Here is a 24,918-nt window from a genome sequence, read left to right as displayed (position 1 = left end):
ATTTTGGCAATAAAGAATGAGAAAGTAGCTTCTGGATAGACTGTACCTGTCACTTTAGATATGAGTGACTTGGAGACAAGATATGGTCCTGAGTTGGGGTGTTATGGGCTTTATTCCGTTGTAAGCTGACTAGGTTCAGGTACCAAAGCATTATAGTACTTGAGAGAGTGCCATCCATTTGTAATCTACGTGATACTGCCTACAGTTTTATATCATATAGCTTGGGTAGCCATTTACATAAGCTCTGGCAGATACAGTACCTTACAACTATCACAAAGAGATGTTGTATAAATTACAATGGATTTCAGCACATATAATATTGTATACAAAGCACTGAGTGCCACAATACAATAACCATTTAATATTACTAAAATATATTAAACCTAATGTGCCACAAACTGAGATAATACTTTAATCCTTTAATATAGTTTTAATTTAATCATAACAATGGTCTTATGAAATGAATAACCTTATTGTCCCCATTTACAGAGGAGGAAATTGCTTTATAGTTCAAATATCTTTTCCAGTATCACAGTTAGTAAATAATAGAGATAAAGCTAAAGCTTGTAAATACCAATTACAATATCAAATCATTGCAGTTAAATACCACTGTAGTATATTTCAGAAACCTAACTAGGAAGAAAATGAGTAATCAATGGTCAAGAAGAAAAAAACAACTGGAATATAAAGGGAATTGTCTTGGCAATAACAAAAGAGAGAGAGAGAGAGAGAGAGAGAGCGAGCAGAAAAATCAGGGGATTCTCTTGGAAGCAATATTAACACTGATTAAGAGAATGTCAGTTTCTCTAAATTTTGACATGTGAAATGAGTCCAGAAATAAAAATGAGGTGTTCTTTAACCAAGTATAATTATACTCATGATTCATAAATCATAATGTGAACAAAAGTTTTTTGAGTTTCATTGTGTAAGTGATTGAAGTAGAAGTAGTAATAGCAAGAGTAGAAGCATTTACAATTTGTTAAAAATAATAAATAGACACAATATATTAACAAGGATAGAGAAATGCCAAAATGTCCTATCTGTATGTTTTCAGATTCAGATGATTCTAAAATGCTTTTGAAATAGGTGACTGATGCAAACAAACTTGTAAAGAACAGTGTCTTTAAGGACCATTCCTTTTGAGGCTTTGTAGTCTTAGAATCTTTTCTTTTTCATTTCCTAGCTACATTGAAATGGGGAAAGTTACCTTCTTGAGATTTCAAATTCTCCAGCTGTTAAATATAGATTAATAATATTAATTTGTTTTGGTCTTTTTGAGGTCAAAGGTTGATAATATATGCCAATCATCTAACTGGCTGGTTGCTTGGTACATATCAGGCATAGTTTTTACCTCAGAACAGGAAAAAGAGTTATGAAAAAGATATGGAATTTCTATTTGTGTTTAGTTTATCTTGCCTTTCACCTTACTCCACATGCAGCCTGCATTCAAAAATTATCTTTGTGTTTTATATCCCCTAGGCAATTAATTCATTAACTTTAAGTAGTTCCCTTCAATAGAATATAGTTCCTTAATATAGAGAATAAAATTGTATAAAACTTCTTTTCAAAATCATCAGAGTCAACATATGCATATCACAGAGAGCTATGCACAAGGAATGAGAAATCTGAAAGAGTAAGCTCCTATTTTATACTGTGAGTCTGTGTCAAGATGGCAGGTAATAGCACCAAACTTTGCCAGCAGTAAGTAAGAAAATCTTATCAATATATTCTATCTTCTGTCTTACTCTATTTGGTATGCCTTTGTGTCACTGGTTACTTTGCTTGATGAGAATCAGTTTTAATTTCAATCATATTTTAAAATTCAATATTAAAAGATAAACATAAAACAAATTCCAAAAGGGTTTTCCCCATACCTTTCAATGAAATAGAAAAACTAAAACTGAAAAAATAACCCCAATATATTAATTATAGCATTTTTATGTTTTATTAAATAAAAATATTAGATGAAGCAAAACAAAGAGCTACATCTCAAATAAATCTACTATACAGTCTACTATGTGAATTTATCACTGAAGAGAAGGGAAGTCATATTTCAGAATAAGAGCCTTCTAAATTATAATACCTTAAGTACATAAAGAATTTATTATATTGTCATTAGCTTTCTCATTTAGCTACATAAAAATGACAATTTAACACATTGGCAACAGCTCTTGGATATTATTGTTCCAAAAGACTAAGATGAACACTGTACAAGGAAAGACAGCTTGGAAGCTGTAATAAATGGAACATATAGTCTTAATAGTATTTATATTTAAAGAGAATACATATTTTTTTTTATTTTTTCCATTTCATTTCATTTTTTATTTTTATTTTTATTTAGTTAGTTAAATATAGTGCAATATTAGTTTCAGTTGTACAATATAGTAATCATCATTTCCATACAGCACCAGGTGCTCATCACAAATGCAGTCTTTAATCCCCATCACCTAATTAACCCATCAGTTTTTTCTCTGTAATTAAGAGTCTTTTCTTGCTTTGTCCCTCATTGTCTTGTTTTTTCCCTTTGCTTATTTGTTTTATTTCTTAAATTCCATCTATGTGTGAAATAATATGATACTTGTTTTTCTCTCACTTTCACTTAACATTGTACTCTCTAGCCCATCCATGTTGTTGTAAATAACAATATTTCTTCTGTTCATGCCTGAATGATATTCCATTGTATATATGAATCAATTTTAAAGCAATCTGAACCTAGAATTCTATTAGATTTTCACCCTTTACCAATATTCCAGTCGCCTTACCCATCCACACCTCCCAAGATGCTTTAGTAGTTCCCCATTATTGTGTGTTTCCCAAGTTTTATTGTGTTTCCAAAGTTTTATAGATGAAATTATTTGTCTTCCACATGGATATTTAACTAGATTGTGAGACAATTAATAAATTTACATTACTGTGAAAACAAACATCACAGAAACAGGGAAAAACACAATCACCTCACCTTAGCACTCTGATCAGCTGGGAGGAAGGCAGAGCAGATGTGCTCAGGCTTTCTAGGGGAAACATTCACTAACAGTTCACCTTTGTACAAAAATCAGTTAGCATGTTTAAGTGGCAAAGGGAAATGGCCAAAGTTTGCTAAAGGGGCTTTCTATTGTGTCTGGATCATTAACTATTTTATCTATCATCTATGTATGTATGTATGTATGTATGTATGTATGTATGTAACTATCTATCATCTATCATCTATCATCTATCCCTTTTTGATCTATCAATCATCTATCTATCTATCTATCTATCATCTATCTATCTATTTCAGAGAGAGAAAATATGTGCAAGTAAGTGAAAGGGACAGAGAGAGAGAGAGAGAGGGAGAGAGAGAGAGAGGGTGGCAACGTGGGGCTCGATCCCATGACCCTGGGATCATGACCTGAGCTGAAATCAAGAGTCAGATGCTCAACCGACTGTGCCACCCAGACACCCCTGCTTTATCAGTTTAGGTATTTTGATGTTGGGGAACCTGAGTAATGCAACTGAGTTCAGATTACTCGCTTTTCTTTGGTGCAATGCCTATTGTTATATTTCATTAATTCAAGAAACTGATGATTATGTTATTAGGCAATAAGGCTTTATTTAATGTGGATAAATTAAAGATCACTAGTGATTTGATATTGATATCCTACTCATCCATTCAAATCTCCTTCTCCTTTCCTGACCCACAAAGGCAGAGATGAGTGAACATTCCATTTGCTGTCATAGCATTTATGCATACTATCACTTAGCAAAGATAAATCTTAGTTTAAATGTCTGCTTTCAAAATCTGTGATGAGCAACACTTTTGAATCCCTTCTGATTTGTAACAGAGAAGGGGCTCTGTCACTGATGGTGTATATCACTATGCAGAAATGAAACTACTATAGTTTTTCCATGTTGTTCTGTTGTAACTTTTGTGTAATCACCTTTATGACTCTATTAACTTTTCCAATCAAATGTGGCACAAACTAATATGTATGAATAATGCCTAAAATATATGAATATACTAGACAATAATTAAACCAGGTTAAATTATAAAGAATTTTAATATACTGAATATATTATATTGTGATACAAAAACATAGTTTTCATGGGTAGTTGTTTTTCACCAGGATGGATTTTGCTGCCACAGCTGACTTTGGATAATAATTGGAGACATTTCTAGTTGTCACAATGGTTAGAAAGTTACTACTATCTAGAAGGTAAAGGGCAGAGATGCCAGTAAGTATCCTACAGTGCCGAAGATAGCCAGCCACCCTCCTCTTTAAAAGAATTATTCAGGCCAAAGTGCAAATAAAGCCAAGGCTGAGAGAGCCTGCTATAGAGGTGGTGTGGTGATGATGATGATGACGATAATGATGACAATGATGATGTTTCTTATCATTAATTTTTCTGAACAGTTTCTACCAAATATAGCGTTTCTATATTAAAAAGGTACTAGGTTTGAATTGTATTTCTAAAACCTTCATTAATTAATTAATTTTATTCTATAAGGAAATATTTTTTCACTCACTTATGTTTTAAGCCATTGCCTGTGTATGACGGAAATGGATAAAATTTTAACCAACTCACTAAAAATTATATATACTCCCAGATGTATATTTCAGTCACATGAATATGACTCCAGTTGCAGATAACAACTTATCTTATACCCTTTGGTACTTGACATTTTGAATAAACTGTCTTAAAATACTTGTAAGTGTTTCTGTTCTTCTTCATTTAGACTTTAGGCAGATGGCTGAATAAAGTCACCTGACTATATTTTTTTAATGTCCCATTTCCTGACATGACTCAAGGGACTTCAGCATACATCTGCCATGATATTTATTTTCTCTCTTTTAATCCTACTCATTTTTACCTCTGCAAATGTTCATCTATTCCCGAGTACGTTCGGCATACACACACACACACACACACTGCTATTGCTATTTCTATGTGTGCATGTGTATATATATACATTATATTATATATGTATGTATATAAATATATATGTATGTGTATATATATATGCTCTCTCTATATATACTATTTTGCATAAGATGCTTATACATATGAAAATTAAAGTACTTCTCATAAGATATAAATTAATTCTTTGAATTTATAACTTAGTAGTTCTTTAACAAATTCTCCTTTCTTATTTGTTGATCTTTACCATTTCTTATAAAATCAGTGTTGTTTTAAATAACTGAAAGTGCAAAGGAACAAAAGATTGATGATATTTAGATTTATGAAGGGTACCACATTTAGATATATTGTTTTCAATTCTTATGCTAATATAGAACATTTAAATTATATATTAAAATACATATATATATGTTCAGCAGTAGACTATATTATTTTAATTACATGCTACATAAATCTATAGGTTAGTTTTGTGGTAATTGTTATTTCATTTAATAAAAACAAATTTTCTTGGATATACATGAAATTTAACTAGAATGAGTCATTAAAAAGTGTGAAAAGTTTTCAAGTATTTTAATATGATAAATAATAAGGATGCTATAAAGGTTTTATCAATTACTGAAGTACTGATTGGCACACACATTTTGATGTATAAATATAGACACATGATTTGAAGATGCTAGTGAGCTGGTATCTGACTTGACAAATTCAGGGAATTCTAGGATGAATATACTGCTAAAATACAGCTGAAGATGTTAAGACATATTTGGAAAAGCAGTCAGAGAGTGAAGTAACAATGCTTATTTCTTGGATGAACCTAGATATTTGATGATGAGACAGATGCCTTTTTTATGATAGTAAAAAAAAATTATCTTATTCTATCATTAGATTTTTTTTTCATTTATTAAATTAAATTGTTTGGGTATATTAGTTCAGTGGGCTAGTAACATTTTTTCCCCTCCAAGATAACACATTCTTAATGGCAAGATCAAACTATTTCCAAATAAAGTTGAGAGAATTGTGCTGCTTCTCTGTATGCCCTTTTTAAAACTAAGGAATGAAGACATTTCCATTCTAAAATGTGTCATATATCTGGTTTATATTGCTTTCCATTCATAAAAAGAAGGGGAAAAGAACACCTCATTTTTACATTACTCATACTCTGTAATTTTCGGGCAAGAAATCATTGTTCAGATGAGTGAAATATTTATGCATTTGTTTAAAAATATTTATTTGGTATATAGTGTATTTTATTAATAATGTGAAATACTAAATTTCCATGTTAAAAAGCTGTACAGACCTTACCCTCACAAAGCTTAGCTCTAGCAGGAATCACAGTATTTAAACAATTATTTACAATAAAGTAGACATATATTGACTACTTAGACTCTAGGAAAGACATTCCCCAAAAATTAAGTTACTCAAGAGAAAATCAAAATAAGAAGAGTGTTCCCTTCAGGTAAAATTGTAGGTAAATTCATAAATGCAGAGACACCATGAAGTAATAGAGAAATAATGTTTTCAAGATAGCTAAATCTAGAAAGATGGAGACAAGGATGGGAGAAGGAGTGTATAACTAAAGCAATAAGATATCTAGATTCATCTAGATTCAATTTTATATCATATTTACAGTAAAATATACTAAAGAAAAGCGAAATACATCTATAATAATACTTAAATTGAATGCATTTTGCTTTAAGCATCATTGAATCTGCTGGATCATATGGCCCAAATTGCATAGCAGCTTGGACCTGCTACAGAGCCTTATTTTGTTCTGGGTCCTACTCACAACTAGCATCTTTTACAGCCACTTTTTATTTAAAAACATTTTTTAATGTTTATTTATTTTTGACAGAGAGACACAGAGCATGAGTGGGGGAGAGGCAGAGAGAGAGGGAGACACAGAATCCCAAGCAGGCTTCAGGCTCTGAGCTGTCAGCACAGAGCCTGATGTGGGGCTCAAACTCACAGACTGCGAGATCATGACCTGAGCCAAAGTCAGATGCTCAACCGACTGAGCCACCCAGGGACCCCTACAGCCACTTTTTAAATGGAATAGAGTAGCACACATAATTGCTTTTTTTTTTCTCTTTAGAATATGTTAGTCTTTGGGTAAGTTCTGTAGACATATTTTCAAGTGTAAACCTTTTGTAAAACATGAGTTTCATATTATTACCCTAACTTACAACAGAGGGGAATTGACATACTGGAAGCTCAGTCAGCAGTGTTGGAGCTGGAACTTGAATCTGTAGGACTCATATTAACAAACTATTAACTGCCATGCAATTAATTACATGATTACACAGAGATCAATTCAAATAATTTTCCAAATTATTTGGATGGCCTTTCTCATCTCTCTTTGTATTCAACAATCCACCCATGAACTATTCCCTATTTCTTTTGATAACAATTATTAAACAGTCTTTGAATAAGTGCCTGATATGTTACAGACACTGGGTTAAACCTGATGATTCAGAGATGCATGACAAAATTCCAGCCATTCAACAATCTACAGAATTGCTGACACCCAGACAACTGATAAGACAAGAGACAGTGGAGAAATAAGAGGAGTGAGTGGTAAGACAAAATGATACAGTAGTTATCACTTACTCTTCGTGACTATTAGGAGATGCTTTTCCAAGAAAATCATTCCTGGATTGATATTTGAAGAATAAGTAGCAGTGAAGTAGGATAATAAGGTCATGAAGGGCATTCCAGACAAGTGGAAATGCACACGCCAAGATTTAGAATTTTGAGAAAGTATGATAAAAGCAGAAGGAATATAAAGAATTGAATTAGGGGCACCTGGGTGGCTCAGTTGGTTAGGTGACCGACTTCGGCTCACGTCATGATCTCGCAGTTTGTGAGTTCAAGCCCTGCGTCGGGCTCTGTGCTGACAGCTCAGAGTCTGGAGCCTGCTTTGGATTCTGTGTCTCCTCCTCTCTCTATCCAGCCCCTGCTCACACTCTGTGTCTCTCTGTCTCTCAATAATAAATGAACATTAAAATTTTTTTAAAAATCATTAAAGAAAATAATTGAATTATATGCATTGATTTTCAAGAGATATAGGGGGAAAACATAATTTTTAATTGATTGTCCTGTGAAAAAGGGAGAAAATAAAAAGACTAAAAATTCCCTTCATCTTGGCAAATTAGACAAATAATATAATTATTAATTAGATGTTATTAGCCAGGGTTCTCTAGAGAAATAGAACAAATAAGATGTGTGCAGAGGGATGTGTGTGTGTGTGTGTGTGTGTGTGTGTGTGTGTATGTGTGTGTGTGTGTTTAAGAAATTGGCCCACACAGTTGTGAAGCCTTCACCAGTTCAAAATCTGATGGATAAGGCTGGCACACTGAAGATTTGAAAGAATCACGATTCAACACAGAAGCAGTATGCTGGAGAATCAGGAAGAGCCAGTGTTCCAGATCAAGTCTGCAGGCAGGCTGCTGGCAGAATTCCCTCTTGCTCAGGAGAAATCAGCTGATTGTTCTACTAAGAACTTCAGCTGATTGAATGAGCCCCATGTTAATTAAGGGGGCCAATCTCCTTTACTGACATTACACCAAATTAAATGTAAATCTCATCCAAAAACATGTGCAAGATTCAGGATAATGTTGGACCAAATATCTGGCATCATGGCCCAGCTAAGAGGACACTAATATTAATCATTATAGAGGGGGAGTACTTCATATCACCAATAATACTCTTCTTTTGGAAGTAGTGGAAATCACAAAAATTCCCAGCATATTTTCCAATTGGTAGGGAGCCCCACATGACAGCTAAAAAAAATCTTTTTTTGTAAAATTCTTCCTGATTATTCTTTTTTAAAAAGTAGACATGGAATCTATCCCTGAAAATGATGGCCTTCGTAGCAAGGAGTGCATGCTAGTAATCTTAAATTTTCCATATTACCAGAATATTTTCTTTTTAATTATCAAAAAAATCAAAATCTATTTAAAACTGAGATGACCTGAAGAGCAGAAATTTCAAAGGTTGGTAAATCATCTCCTTCTGTATCCTATTTGAATTGGTCTCTGAGGAATTAATCTCCAATGAAATGTAGTCTTATGTACTCAAATTGACGATTATGTTCATATGTCCAACAGGTTCATTATATTAGTTCCTCTTGTAAGTCATTAATTTGATATCTTGATAATTTAAATTTATGGTCACAGATAGGGACATATTTCTAGATAATTTTCTAAAAGGAATCGGTTTCCTGTATAGTTCTATTGGACATTATATAACCTACATTTAGACTAAATCATGTTCATGGTGAAAGATAAAAATCTCCAACTTGGATGCTTCCACTTAACTGACTTTTCCTTTTTTAAAGAATTTGAAAACTCACTACTACCAAAGTATTACAGTAATTTTTAAAGGCTTTGTGTAGTCTCAAACCACTAATCTATTCCTGTCAAATCTGTTAGATCAAGTTGCACTAAGGAATCTATTCTATCTCATTTTTTTTACTTTTCTTTTTTTTAAATCTTTTAAAGTCACTTGCCCTAATATGCCCTACATAATATGCACTAAATGCACTCATCCAATTTTTCTTCAGTATTACTTCAGGAGAAAAGTTTTGGCAAATGGCAGTACAATTAATTCAAGAAAATTAGGATAAAAACGACAACAAAATGTCTATGACTATAAATATGAAGTGAATTAGTTTACAGCAAGAGCATTCTCTATCCAGAAAAGCAACAGCTCTCTTTTATTTTGTGATAATTCTTAAGACCCCAGAAAATTATAGATATCAATATTAAGCATAAATATACATATTTAAAGAAAATGAAATCTCTTTTCAATACACCTTTTGTCATTGTATTGTTAAAATAGTTAATACTGTGTTAATGTTTAGTGAATAAGTATTTAAAGTATTCAATGAGTTATTAAAGTTTGTGTCTCTTTGGAACAAATCCACATTTCTCCATGGTCTTATGTTAGGACTAGAATTCTGCAAACTATATTTCTTCATGGCCACCTGATTTTCTTTTCTTTTTTTTTTTAACGTTTATCCATTTTTGAGAGACAGATAAAGAATGTGAGCAGCGAAGGGTCAGAGAGACAGGGAGACATGGAATCAGAAGCAGGCTCCAGGCTCTGAGCTGTCAGCACAGAACCCTACGCGGGACTTGAACCCACGAACTGTGAGTTCATGACGTGAGCTAAAGTTGGACACTTAACTGACTGAGCCACCCAGGCTCCCCTAACCACCTGATTTTCTGTTAGGTTTGCTTCTGTTTATAGCAGGTGCTACGAGGAAACTGGCAAACAGAATATGGAAGAAGGAACTTGCTCCTTTTTCTTTTACTGCTGCTCCTGACAGCATTGTCCCAATATGAAATTCTACCAATAGCCATTGTTTCTGTTTTCCAGCTTGTTCTCACTTTCCAAAATTAGGTTCGTGGCCCTTTCACTTCAATATGAACACTGGCTGAGGAGCATCTTCCTCAGAGGTGCATGCTTCAGCTCTTTAGGCCCCTCTTTTCCAAGCTTCTGGGGTCTGACAATGGCAGCCAATCCTCTTTGTTTCTCCAGCCCTAGGTTTAGGGCTATTCCCTACAACTCATACCTTTGTTACTTTGGTTTTCATTTGTAATTTTTATAGTTGTCTACTATCCATATAACCAAATCCTTCCAATGAATCTCCCTGTTGAAATAATTAGCGTGGTTTATTTTTCCTTGATGGGACCCAGAGTAATAATACAGATTATTGCCAGTCATTCTAGAAAACTTCTAAGAATGGGTCTCTTTAGTTCTAGAAGCAAATGAGAATATGTGTGGTTATAATCATGTAAAAATTTTGCAACTATGAATTTACTGAAAAACACAAACACACATGAATATATATAAATTCTACACAATTGAAGTACCCAATATCTGGATTTTTTTTTACCAGTTAATACATTACAAACCATTTTCTAGCTTACAACTTCTTTAATAGGCAATGTGGTGTGGCAGATTAAAAAACAAAAACAAAACCTTATGTTCTAAAATCAGACAGAACTAAGTTTTCCTATGCTGCTGAGGCACTTTTTATAGACATTTATTATCTAAATTCTTATTTTATATCACAATTATATTTTTAGGTTTCTATCTCACTGGGATCTGAGCAACTGGAAGATTACGTTGATTTATCTTTGTATCTTTACACCTAAAATAACACAAAGCATAACGCTGGTGCTCAAAACATGTTAGGAAACATTAAATTATATTGAATTGAGCACATTGTAAATTGTAAAATGGTGTAAAAACACAAACTGTTATTATTTCAATGTTACCATAAACTCATGCGATAAGAAATTTGAATCAATTTATACTATGAAGTGATACACATAAAGAAAAAAAAATTTACGGAGACGAAATTGTCTCCTGCCTGGCAAAAATGCTTTCGTGATTTCCCATGAAAGTTAATTTTAAAGTACATAGATTGGTAGCATATTCTCCATTCCTATCATCCCTAAAATAATCTGACTGATGGGTTAAACACAGTTATCTCAGATATCGATTAAGATTTGTAATTCTCTTAGTGTCCTATAATACAAAAACAGGACATACCTAGTGTAATAAAAATAGTAATATTGGGGCGCCTGGGTGGCGCAGTCGGTTGAGCGTCCGACTACAGCCAGGTCACAATCTCGCGGTCTGTGAGTTCGAGCCCCGCGTCAGGCTCTGGGCTGATGGCTCAGAGCCTGGAGCCTGTTTCCGATTCTGTGTCTCCCTCTCTCTCTGCCCCTCCCCCGTTCATGCTCTGTCTCTCTCTGTCCCAAAAATAAATAAACGTTGAAAAAAAATAGTAATATTATTTTATTTGTAAGACCAAACTTTTAGTACATTTCCAATTTTTTTTACCTGTTAAGAGGCACTAGAAAATAGTATCTTTCAATAGATGTTAAAACAGGTAGAAAACTTTTGTCTTCTCTTAGTTCAATTTTTGCTCCCTTCTTTGCTCTGTTAATCTCATTAAATAAATAATGAATCTATAATATTTTCAATTTTTCACTCAAAATGTAATGGTTTGCACTGATACAATAAGTGTGTATGTCATAATTGCTATAAAATTATATGTATTAATAGACACCAGAGAATTAAACTTCACTGAACAGAATCTCTGCACGGTGAAAGAAACTTATTCATTTTGCTAGAGGTCTCCTGTTCTCTTTTCTATTATACTTTGTTCTTGTGTTGTCTGGAAAACTACTTCTCATTTTGAGTGTTATTGCTTTAAAAGTTCTATCTCATAACTAAGCCTTCTGGTCCCACTAAGAAATGCTTTTTGGTCTTGTTACATAAAAATAAAAAGGATACCATGAAGAACTGCTTACCTTGCACATGAAAAATCAGCTGATACCTCAATTACATTCCAACACTTTAGGGACATTCCACAGTTATCCTTTGTGGTAAGCTTTAAATCAGCCATCTGGATTTCAACAATATTTAGGCTCGACACTTTGAATGGGGAATCAAGCATTTCCATAACAGTTCTCCCAGTGCTCAAATCCTCATATCGATTCAGTTTTGCAGCGTGTGTTACACTGTACTGTGTTCCGTGCTGAAAATGATATGTTTTTACTAAGCTGATGGTAAAATCATCATAACATTTATCAGTATCGCACCAGGCTATTATGTCCCCTACTGGAACAGATATTACTTGTTCAAGCATTTCTGTCCTAAGAAAGCAGATTGTATTCCCTTGCTTCTGATTTTTGGCTAGAGGTCTGATCTAGACAGCAGGAAACCTGAGTTTTGAATTATATTAGTACTTCCTTTTACTGTAACTCAGGTCCCTTATTGAATACATAGTAATCACATTCACCTTCCTATTTATAATTAATATCCATTTGAAAATGCAAGGTATGAATTTAAATACAGAAAACTTGAAATTAAATCCAACAAAAATTATTGAGCACCTATTTTACTCCTCAGTGTAGATTTTTAAAATATACTTAGAAAACGGTTTGTGTCCTTAATATATATTTTAATTTTGTTGCATTGAGCTGATAATAAATTAAACAATTGAGAGTAGATACAGAAAAGAGGATTGGGATGTCAGAGTAACCAATAATTATAATAAACAAGTTCAATTGTATACATAGCTTATTTTCATTAAATTTAGAGCAAAATAGCCTATTTTATGTTTTTTTTTTAAATTTAGAACCACTTTCTGCATGTATGTATGTGTGTGCAGCTTCTCCCCCAGATTTATCTTATTAAAAAATACTTTTTAGAATCAGGCCTGTATACAGAGAATAATCTGATGGTTATCAGAAGGAAGAGGACTTGGAAGATGGACAAAATAGGTGAAAGGGTGTGGGAGATATAGGCTTCCCGTTATGGAATGAATGAATGACAGGAATAAAAAGCACAGCAAAGGGAATAAAGTCAATAATACTGTAATAGCACTGTATAGTGGCAGATGGTAGCTACACTTGTGGTGAAGTAGTTTAACATATAGAGAAGTTGAATCACTATCTTGTATACCTGAAAATAAGGTAACGTGTGTCAACTGTATTCAAATAAAAAGAAATTAAAAAATAAAGTCAATATGTATACAAAAAAATGCTACTAATGATAGCTTCCAAGGCATAATGTAAGGATCTTTCCTGTTCATACTTTTAAGAGTTAACTTTTACTACATTTTTTACTTTATTCATTGTTCTCCATGTAAGTGCTCCACAGCCTTTTTAATGCCAATTGCATTCTTCTTAGAATGCTTTACACTTACTGCTCCCTCTTTGTGAAATATCCTTCCCTCGATCTCTTATTACTCAGTTCTTTGCATGTGTTATGTTTTTGTTCTAGTGTCCCACTCCTGGAATCTTTTCTTTTCCCTTTCTGCCTTCTTTTCTTTGTCTCTCTATCTTTGTCTTTCTTTCTCTCTCCATCATTCATTTTCTCTAATCTTATTCTTTTATGTTTATATTGTTTTACTTGTTTATTTTTTATTCCCTCTTTCAAAAGGAGTACTTTTGGAAAAACAGAAACCATACTGGGTATTTCAGCAGAGAATTGAATATGAAGAATTGATTTTACAGGCATTAGAGACCTGGGGAAAAAAACACTGACCTAGCAGAGATATCGCAACTGCAGGTATCAACTTAATACCCCAATAACTGACAGAAAAAATGGAAGAGACAGAGAGAACTTCTGAGAAGACACTAAATGGTTGTTGGTAGTGCTCTGAGAACTTGGGATTCTTAAGAATGGGTTCTAGGGAAATGGGGCTTAGACTGCTCAGCATGGGACAAGATTTGGCTAGTGCTGAAGAAGCTGCAGAGAAACCCTCATGTTGCAGCACAGGGATGATAGTTTAATAATCAACATATCTCGGGGCGCCTGGATGGCTCAGTCGGTTAAGCGGCCGACTTCAGCTCAGGTCATAATCTCGCGGTCCGTGAGTTCGAGCCCCGCGTCGGGCTCTGTGCTGACAGCTCAGAGCCTGGAGCCTGTTTCAGATTCTGTGTCTCCCTCTCTCTGACCCTCCCCCGTTCATGCTCTGTCTCTCTGTGTCTCAAAAATAAATAAACGTTAAAAAAAATTAAAAAAAAATCAACATATCTCATCCCGTTGGTACATTGTATCCATGCATCCACTTATTATAATGAACTTCCATACAATACTGATTGTAATTTTATCCTTTTGCCTAACAAGATGCAATTATTTTTCATGCAAGCAGAGAAGTTATTACCCTCTCCCCCAAAAGGGCACAAGATGTTAAGACTCATTTTATTTAATTTTCAGCATATATAATATCATTCCATCTGTGGTTTATTTTATTTTATTTATTTTATTTATTTATTTAGTATGAAATTTATTGTCAAATTGGTTTCCATACAACACCCAGTGCTCCTCCCAACAGGTGTCCTCCTCAATGCCCATCGCCCACTTTCCCCTCCCTCCCATCCCCCATCAACCCTGTTTATTCTCAGTTTTTAAGAGTCTCTTATGGTTTGGCTCCCTCCCGCTCTTTTTTTTTCCTTCCCTCCCCCATGGTCTTCTTTAAGTTTCTCAAGATCCACCTAAGAATGAAAACGTGGCATCTGACTTTCTCTGTATGACTTATTTCACTTAGCATAACACTCTCCAGTTCCATCCACATTTCTACAAAAGGACATATTATATTCTTTCTCATTGCCAAGTAGTATTCCATTGTGTATATAAACCACAATTTCTTTATCCATTCCTCAGTTGATGGATATTTAGGCTCTTTCCATAATTTGGCTATTGTCAAAAGTGCTGCTATAAACATTGGGGTACAAGTGTCCCTATGCATCAGCACTCCTGTATCGCTTGGGTAAATTCCTAGCAGTGCTATTGCTGGGTCATAGGGTAGATCTATTTTTAATTTTTTGAGGAACCTCCACCCTGTTTTCCAGAGGGGCCACACCAGTTTGCATTCCCACCAACAGTGCAAGAGGGTTCCCGTTTCTCCACATCCTCTCCAGCATCTATAGTCTCCTGATTTGTTCATTTTAGCCACTCTGACTGGCATGAGGTAGTATCTCAGTGTGGTTTTGATTTGTATTTCCCTGATGAGGAGTGACGTTAAGCACCTTTTCATGTGCCTCGTGGCCATCTGGATGTCTTCTTTAGAGAAGTTCCCATTTCTTCACTGGATTACTTGTTTTTCAGGTGTGGAGTTTGGTGAGTTCTTTATAGATTTTGGATACTAGCCCTTTGTCTGATATGTCATTTGAAAATATATTTTCCCATTCTGTTGGTTGCTTTTTAGTTTTGTTGATTCTTTCCTTTGCCGTGCAGAAGCTTTTTATCTTCATGAGGTCCCAATAGTTCATTTTTGCTTTTAATTCCCTTGCCTTTGGAGATGTGTCAAGTAAGAAATTGCTGCAGCTGAGGTCAGAGAGGTTTTTCCTGCTTTCTTGTCTAGGGTTTTGATGGTTTCCTGTCTCACATTCAGGTCTTTTATCCCTTTTGAGTTTATTTTTGTGAAAGGTGTAAGAAAGTGGTCTAGTTTCATTCTTCTGCATGTTGTTGTCCAGTTCTCCCAGAACCATTTGTTAAAGAGACTGTCTTTTTTCCATTGGATATTCTTTCCTGCTTCGTCAAAGATTAGTTGGCCATACTTTTGTGGGTCTAATTCTGGAGTCTCTATTCTATTCCATTGGAATAGAATAAATGAACTAATAGATGTCATAGTTTGGCAGGCAGAATTCTAAAATTGTCCATCCCTACAAAGATGCTCATCTCCAAATTTTCAACAGACATTAATCTAGATGCTTTTTTGAAGGGACTTTGGTGATGGCACTAAGGTTACTCATAAACTGAATTCAAGATGGCATTATTTTACATTATCCAGGAAGGCTCAATGTACTCATGTGAACCATTGAAAACAAAATAAATGCTTAAGAGTCGTTCACAGACGTGCAGCTAAGGGGGAAGCAGGAAGGAGGAAGTAGCAGACAAGAAACGAAGCAGAAGTGGCAGTCAGAGAGATTTGAGGAATGAGTATACAATGCACCATTGCTGGTTTTGAGACTGAAGACATACCATGAGACAGAATATCTGGGTGACTTGTAGAAGATGAGAAGAAATCCTGGCTAACAGCCAGCAAGGAAATGGAGACCTTAGTCTTTCAACTATTGGAACTGAATTCTGACAGAAAAGTCTGCATGTGCTTGGACTTAGAGTTGACTCCAGAGCCTCTAGAAAAGTTTGTAACTGCTGATGCTTTGATTTCAGTCTCATTAGATGCTAAGCCAAAAAAAAAAAACAAAAAAACAAAACAAAAAACAAAACAAAAAACAAAACAAAAACAAAAACAGACAAGCCCATCAAACTTCTAATTGACAAACTACTTAGACAATAAATTTGTGCTGCTTTAAGTGAATATTTGAGTTTGTGACAATTTGTTATGAGAGTAGTGGAAAACTAAAGCAATAATAATTTGATCTATCCTCATTTCACTCCTTGATTCCAAGGTATGTATTTTATGGCAGTGGAAAAATATAGCCCATTTTTTGATATTTATCTTAAAGCATAGATCACATTCTGTAAGATAGAACAATAAACATTCATGGTGTTATCTCTCCACTGGTACTATAACTGAGCCTGCAGTAGCTGTTCCTCTTTTCTATCAAAGCAGTTTCTTGGGTTGGCAGAGTATATGGAAAAACCTATGAATTCTATGTCATATAATAATTCTAAAATTTGTTTGATGCAAAAAAAGTCTCTTGTTTAGAAGCAATAAGTCCATAGATGGTGGTGCTAATAAAAGCATTATGTGCAGGAAAGGCAAATCCTTAGGTATCTTTCTAAACCAATGAGAACAAATCACTGGCCTCACCATGAGATGGGATCCAATGAAATTATCCCTAGAATGGTTCTGATGTAAGAAAGTTAGGCACTCAGAATTGAAGATAGCAAAATGAGTCTTAGAGAATAAATTATATTGTTTAGCTCATGGCAGAACCTCTGTCCTTTTTACCATGACCAATCTGTAATAAAGCCCACTGAACAAGATTCAAGGTGGCTGTAGAAAGAGGTTGGCTGATATCCAAAAGATAGGTCATGTTGTCCAGCTGTTATTGAAACCTCCTGAATTAATAAACCACTTTTTAGGTAAGCATTCAATGATAGACAGATATCTTCATATTCTTCTCATGTTAAAGGATCTATTGATATTTCCTTCTGAACTCATTTTCACTAGTTTTCTAATTTTGTTTTCTACTAATTTTCCAATTTTATCATAGAGCCAAATAATTAGCTACTTCCCATAAATTAAAATAAATCTATATATCTACATGTTTCTCAATCCAAAAAATACAAAGCATATTACATATTGATGTTCTGTCCACTGAGATGATTTCCATTCATCATTGTCTTTCAAGGATATACTTTTGATCGAGGCCCTTTTACTGCAGTAGTTTCTTTATGTTTGGATACATTATATGGACAAAAGTCCTAAGGTTCTTACTCTTCAGTCAATTTGTTGTAGGAACTCTGAAAGATGCCATGAGGAGAGTGGTCATGTTTAAAGAGAAGGTAATAAAGGAATCTGAGTCACTTTCTCATTCTACTTCCTATGCCTTGTTTACTGCTGGTACCTGATCTCATATGCATCATTTACCCAGGATGACTTATGACTTCTGTGCATGCCCTGCCTGATGATTTGGTAGGTCAGAAGACCAGCAATCCAAATTGTCAGATAATAATATCTTGTGAACATTTTCAGTTTATAGAGGGCTTAGGAGTAAGCCTGAAAGCATTTCACATAAGGAAATGAAAAAAATATTATATGCAGGAGAGGGCAAGGTGTTGCTTTAAAACACTCCCAGAGTTCCTCAATGCCCTATTTTGTCTTGGCAAATATTTCATAGAGCATACCTTTTTGCCACAAACATTTACATACCAATGGAACTGCTATGTAGAAAGTTCATATGACATCACAACTTTTATTGCAGACTGGACTTCCTAAAGAGCTTTCTCTTTATCTTGGCCTCACTCACTCAACATTGACAGTGTTAGTTGTTACACAAAATATGGATAACACATTGTTTTTGAACTAAATGATGCAAAGTGCCTTTGGATGGGTTATATTTACATGTTCTAGACCCGTGGATACCCAGAACATATAATGAGATGGGAAAATCCTTCATTTTTTGTGGGGTTTGACTCCAACCTCTGGTTTACAGTTTTCTTACTAATCATGTTATGGCCATTGCTACATTCTGTACATTATATTTAATAAGCAACACAGGTAAACTGTCGTTTGTCAATACTGTCAAGATGTATTCAGGCTAGGTTATGGCAAAAGCAGGAAAATTGATACAGTCTTTTAAAAAGACTTTGAAGGTGTACTGTTGTACCTGCCAGACAATAATAATCAACCTCTGGTGTACTTTATGCATTGGTAAAAATAATAAAGCATTTCCTTGATCAATACCTGTATAGATTTCCTCTAGTGAACATACATATAAAAAAACCAAAATCACAATATATTTCTACAATCCGTCTGCCTCTGCACAGGCCAAACAAGTGAGTTAAATTGAGATGTCTTTGGAATCACCAATACAGAATTTTCAAGTATTTGCTAGTGACGATAGTCATTTTAATCCTTTCAGAGATGTGGTATTACCTTCCACTCTCATGGATATTTACCAATATGTCCTCACTACTCATTAGGAAAATTATATCCTCCTTGCCTCTTGCCACTATGTGCTGCCATTCAATCTTATCATTCTCAGATGCTATCTCTGGAGCTACTGAAATCCTGAATCTCATTTTAAGAACAACATCTCTCATCACCATACCCAACTTTCAGAGGAAAGCTATCACAGAGATTTCCAGTATGCTGGAAATCTCCTCACAAATGTAGTTCTCAATGCCTTGGTGAGGAGAGTGCCAGTAGCCTCACTTCTTTATTGGAGAATAGAATAAATGAATAGGAAGATATAACATATGATAAGTGCACTACAAAATTTCTAACTACCTTAAGACTTTGAACCATTTTGTCCTATATTATACCGGGAGAGTCCTTACCTCCCAACATCATTAAATATAAGTCACTGTAAATACAAGTCTCAAACAATCAAGTAAACTCTTATACCCAAAGTTTCTGTGCAAACTGGCATCTTAAATGCATATCTGGTAAGTGTACTTATATAAATTTGACTTACTACAGAATTTTATTCCATTCCTTGTGTTCTACCGCTAGTAGAATTCCAAAACTTATACTTATGTGTTTTATGTTATAAAATAAACTAATAATATGATATATAATGGACTAATCTTAGAATTATTTTGCAGTCTATATACTCTGAGTCACTTAGTTTCCTGATACATAATTCCACTTATTGTACTAGGAGATATAATGAGAGGTCAAGATGTGTTTAGACAGGAACAAGTAACACTTTGCAAGTCAGCTTCCCAGGATGAGATTAATAAAAGTTATTAAAGGAAGTTAAAAGTTGTGTTCTTAGATTTTGGAGAGCATCAGCCTCCTTAGAGCAGACATCCTTGTGCCAACAAAAAGGTTCAGAGGGATTTGGGGATTTAATGTTCTCAGCTTCATCTCATTCTATGTGTCTATATTCTTAGGATTCTACTCTTTCAAAATCAATACTTCATCTAAGAGACTGAATAAATCTATGAATTCATCACATGCCACAATTCTGAAAACTATGTAATTACATTTTGGATCTAATATTCAGTGAGTTCTATCCTACAGCTAGAAGAGATGATTAGGTGATTCTTTTAAGTCTACCATAGAAACTCTCTGAGCTGTAAGTTTGTGATATTTTACATAAGCTCTTGTATACATTCACAATCACACATTCCATCTCACAGATCCGATAGCTATCATTACAAGAATCATGGTTATGTACAACAGCCTCTTGCACCTTCCCCCATGTACTTGCTCAGTAATCATTACTTTATAGTCAATCAAGGTATTAATTTAATAAATGCTATTATCAAGACAGTATATTAATATTTAATTTTTAAATCCCAAGGAATTTAGGAGAAGTTCAAGCGAAAACATAACAATCCCATAATCATATGTTTTTGGTTCTGTTTTCTTGAAACCATCTAATAACACATTCTGAATCTAATACTAAGTATTGCCTAATCATGGGATGCAAAACTTCACTAAATATTTCAACAGAAAAAAATTAATATAGGATCTAATTTACATACTTTTGGGATATCTTGAAAAGAAAAATGAAAGCATTCAAGTAAAAGAGCAAGAACATTTGAATCATTTAAGATTAAGCATGGGGGAGGAGTCCCTATCAACCTGGGGTTCAGACTTCTAGGAATTGGTGCTTCTGGGAAGGTGTTGGTACCTCAGCAGAGACCTTGTAGAACCAGGCTCTGAGCAGGAATCAGTGTCTAGCTAGTAATGGTAGTTCTAAGAAAGTATAATTAGATTGATTTTGAGTGCTAAAGGAAGCTGGAAAACAAAACCAGATGTTGCTTCAAAGGTGAAAAGCCAATGATGTAGGGTACCACTGTAATAGCAATCAGAGAAGAAGTAAAAAGTGCATCTATCTCTTTCCCTTCCTACATTCTGTAGTGCACTTATTTGGCAGGAAGTAAAAGAAATCAGCAGACAAAGAAAAAATATGGTTGAAGAATCCTAGTCCAAGCATTGTAAAATGGAATAAAAAGGGTTAGATTTGAAACTGAATGACAAGAGCTTAATTATTGACAGTCATGATTCTGAACTACAGTATATGTTGTATAGTAACAAGATTTTGGCAGTCAAGTTCATTATTTTTCTAGAACCTTGGGACTCCTACTGGAAAGGTCTTAGTACTTATTTGTTGAGGAACTTGTTATGAAAAAGTGTCTTGATATATATGTAGGGGGATAATATATACTAGCATATGCCACCTTAGATCATTTTATTGGAATATGATGGAATTTCAACAAAATTAAAATAATCACAACAAAGTATGTATTAGCATATAATTTAAAATATAGTAAATTAATCCTATAAGATTATGTGTTATATATTATCTTAGTTATACTCTAGTTCATATGAAAAAGCAAACTCAAATGCCCATTGTTTATTTTGAAAATAAAATGCCAAAAAGACTTTGGATCCCAGAGATGAAGTTTGACTAGACTATTTCTTTCTTTCAAACTTCTTTTCAATATTTATAAATGATTTCCCTAAAATATTTTACGGAATATGTTTGAATTAGTTTTCCTCTTCTAAATGGGTTATTCCCAAGATAATGACATATAAAAATATAAAAAACAAATAATACATATGAGTGGGCTCCAAAAACATGTGTCCAATCTTCTCAATTAATTAGTTAATAAATTAACTAATGCATTATTCATTGAAATACTTAAAAGCCTAAAAAATAAGGAAAAAAATAAACATGGAATCTGTGATAAAATATGCTAGCATTTTTAATTGTCACTTGTACAGAGAATTGAGGGAGTATGGAAAAGTGAGTAACTTACTCTTGCCAGGTGAATTGAAGACTGCTTTGTGAAAAGAGGTCACACTAAGATCTTAGCAAAGCATTTTCCCAATATTACTTCACTTTCCATTGGGATTTTTTTAAGGTTTTACCTGTAAGCCACATTTTATATGCAACTTGCAACATTAAATCAAATGGCAAGGTAACCTTGTCTCTCATGACAAGCACATGGTCTCCCATGAGTTATTCTTTCCTTGATATATGAGCATATCACTTTTGATTTTGTTCCTTTTTGTTTAGCAAAGTACATATTTTAGCGTAGTTTTATGATGCATTTACATTTACATATTACCATTCATTTCAGTTCTTGGTTCGGTTCGTTTTAATACCTCATTAAATGAAGTATTAAATGGTAGTCCCTCCTGGGCTATGTTGATGTTTCTTGTGGAAGTCATGTCTTATCATAGATTATAGATAAGAGGAATTAGCAGATAAAAGACCCAGTTAGTGGTAGAACTTGATCTTATATTCTGTAAAAGCTTTGTCCCACAAACACATAGTGTGGGATGTTTTGAGTGATATTTCATATGAGTTAGAGAATAGTATATGGTCTTTCTCTTCTCCATAATTGGTCATGTTTGTTTACTTCACCTACAATATTATTTTTGTTTGTCTGTTTTCATCTAACCTCTTTACTCCTAGTTACCTTCCAGTACTCCTTCAGCATCTTTTTCTACAGAAATATGTCACTGAAACTTCATAGACTTGGTACGATTCTTCTTAAAACTTGGGCTTACTTCTCCCAAATTATATATAAATTGCAGATAACATTTTATGTTTCTGCATCCCACACAGTACTGTATCCTCCGTGTTGGCAAGGAATACATCTTGAATTGTTTCCTATTCACTTAGGAATGGAATTTGGAACATACTATAAATTATCCATATTTGGGCTGAGAATGTATATGAATAATAAGGTAGTTATATGGAATCTTGTAGGTAATAGAATATTCAAATGTTAAGTTTAGAAAAGAATCTATAGGAAGATTTTTTTGCGTCTGTAATGTTGATTGAGACAGTTTATGAATAATTACTTTATTTTGTTTTTGTTGGTGAAGTTTTTTTTTTCTTTTTCTCCTTTCTGTTGGTAGATTTCCTAAGCCAGTTTTAAGTGCCACTAATTTAGCTAAGCTTTCACTATTCCCAGTTGTTCCTTTACTATTTTATTTCTATTTGTTTACAGTAGTCATTCCCTTATCTGTGATTTCACTTTCTGTGCTTTCAATTACTCATGGTCTCAGTTACCCATGGTCAACCACAGCGCTGGAGCAGATGATCCTCCTCTGACATGGGGTCAGAAGATGAATAGTAGCCTAATACTATGCCACAGTCAATGCCCATGTCATTTACCTCACTTTATCTCTTTGTGTAGGCATTTTATCATCTCACATTAGCACAATAAGAGGGGGGAGTCCATTACAGTTATTTCGAGAGAAAGACCATATTCACATAACTTTTATTACAATATTTTATTATAATCATTCTGTTTTATTGTTAGTGACTATTGTTAATATCTTATATGTCTAATTTATAAATGAAACTTTATCATACGTATATATGTACAGGAAAAAGAGTATATTTAAGGTTTGATACTATCCATGGTTTCAGGCATCCACTGGAGGTCTTGGAACATATCCCCCTTGGAAAAGGGGGATAAACATAGTTTCTATCATGCTGGCTTTATATCTTAACTGTGTACAGTACAGTGGCTAAGAGGCAGTAGAGGGTAATGTTTAGGCAGAACTTCTCTGAAGTCAGACTGACCACTTTGAACCTTATTTAAGTCAATGATTACCTATGACACTGGACAATTTGTTTAGACTCTATTTGTCAGATTCCTCAGGTAAAAACCCTCATTGAGTTATTGTAAGGATTAAAAGTTACAATATTTAAATTTTTTTAACGTTTATTTATTTTTGAGACAGAGAGGGACAGCATGAACGGGGGAGGGGCAGAGAGAGAGGGAGACACAGAATGGGAAGCAGGCTCCAGGCTCTGAGCCATCAGCCCAGAGCCCGACGCGTGGCTTGAACTCACGGAGTGCGAGATCATGACCTGAGCTGAAGTCAGACACTTAACCAACTAAGCCACCCAGGCGCCGCTAAAAGTTACCATATTTACAAAACACATAGATCATTACCAAACATAAAGTAATCTCTGACAATATGTTAAACATTATCATGCATTTATTCTCTTCTCTGAATTAAATAACTTTTGATTTAGCTTTTTGTGCTGCAGCAGATAATGCAAATTCTATCAAAATTATTTGTTTTTGTTATTTTTACCATTGATCCTTGAAATAGCCTCTTTTACTTACAAAGTCACATACATTGTCTATCCCATTCTCTTTCTGAAATTGTTTCCTTTTCCCTTTCATAATACCTAGAAGTTTAAAAATAAAAACTCAATATTGCCTCTTTTGCTATGTATTGCTTTTTAAACTGGTCACACTAAGCCTTTAGTTATAATTGTATTGCTTTATTATAACTATGTCTATATTGTGCTTTTGTGACTAAGCTCTTGACTATTGTATGCTGGCATTTCAATAATTTATAAGGACACAAAACAACATGTCATTAACTTTCAGAGAATGTTCACCGGAACTGTTCTGAAAGCTTTGAACCCAGGGGTTTTTCACTGAAACTCTGACAATCAACCCGCCTGGTCCCATTCATTCTTCATCTTTGTATTTTCTCTCACTGAGAAGAATGGTCCAAATAGGGAAGTAGAGCACTCTAAAGGATAATGCACCAGATTAGATTCCAGAAGGCTGGGGACCAGTCCCTGGCTCTGCCTTTAATTACCTGTGTGGAAAAAAAAGCAAAGAGATTTAATGTCCCTTGACCTTAATGGCTTCAGCTACTAAATGAGGAAGTTTAGCTAAGTCAGTGGTTTTCATTTTTGGAACACAGAAATAACAAAGAATGGCTGTCTTCTTGTTTGCTATATTTTATTTCGTTTCTTTGTTTTTGTAAGCATTATGGTAGGTCTATAGAAATATAAACGTGTTCAACACAAAACGTAGTTTGTGATGCCTGACCCCAGTTGGATTTTTGTTATTGTT

The sequence above is a fragment of the Felis catus genome, chromosome A1 (genome assembly GCF_018350175.1).
Source record: "Felis catus isolate Fca126 chromosome A1, F.catus_Fca126_mat1.0, whole genome shotgun sequence".
Taxonomy (NCBI): Eukaryota; Metazoa; Chordata; class Mammalia; order Carnivora; family Felidae; genus Felis; species Felis catus.
This window is presented reverse-complemented; position numbering follows the sequence as displayed.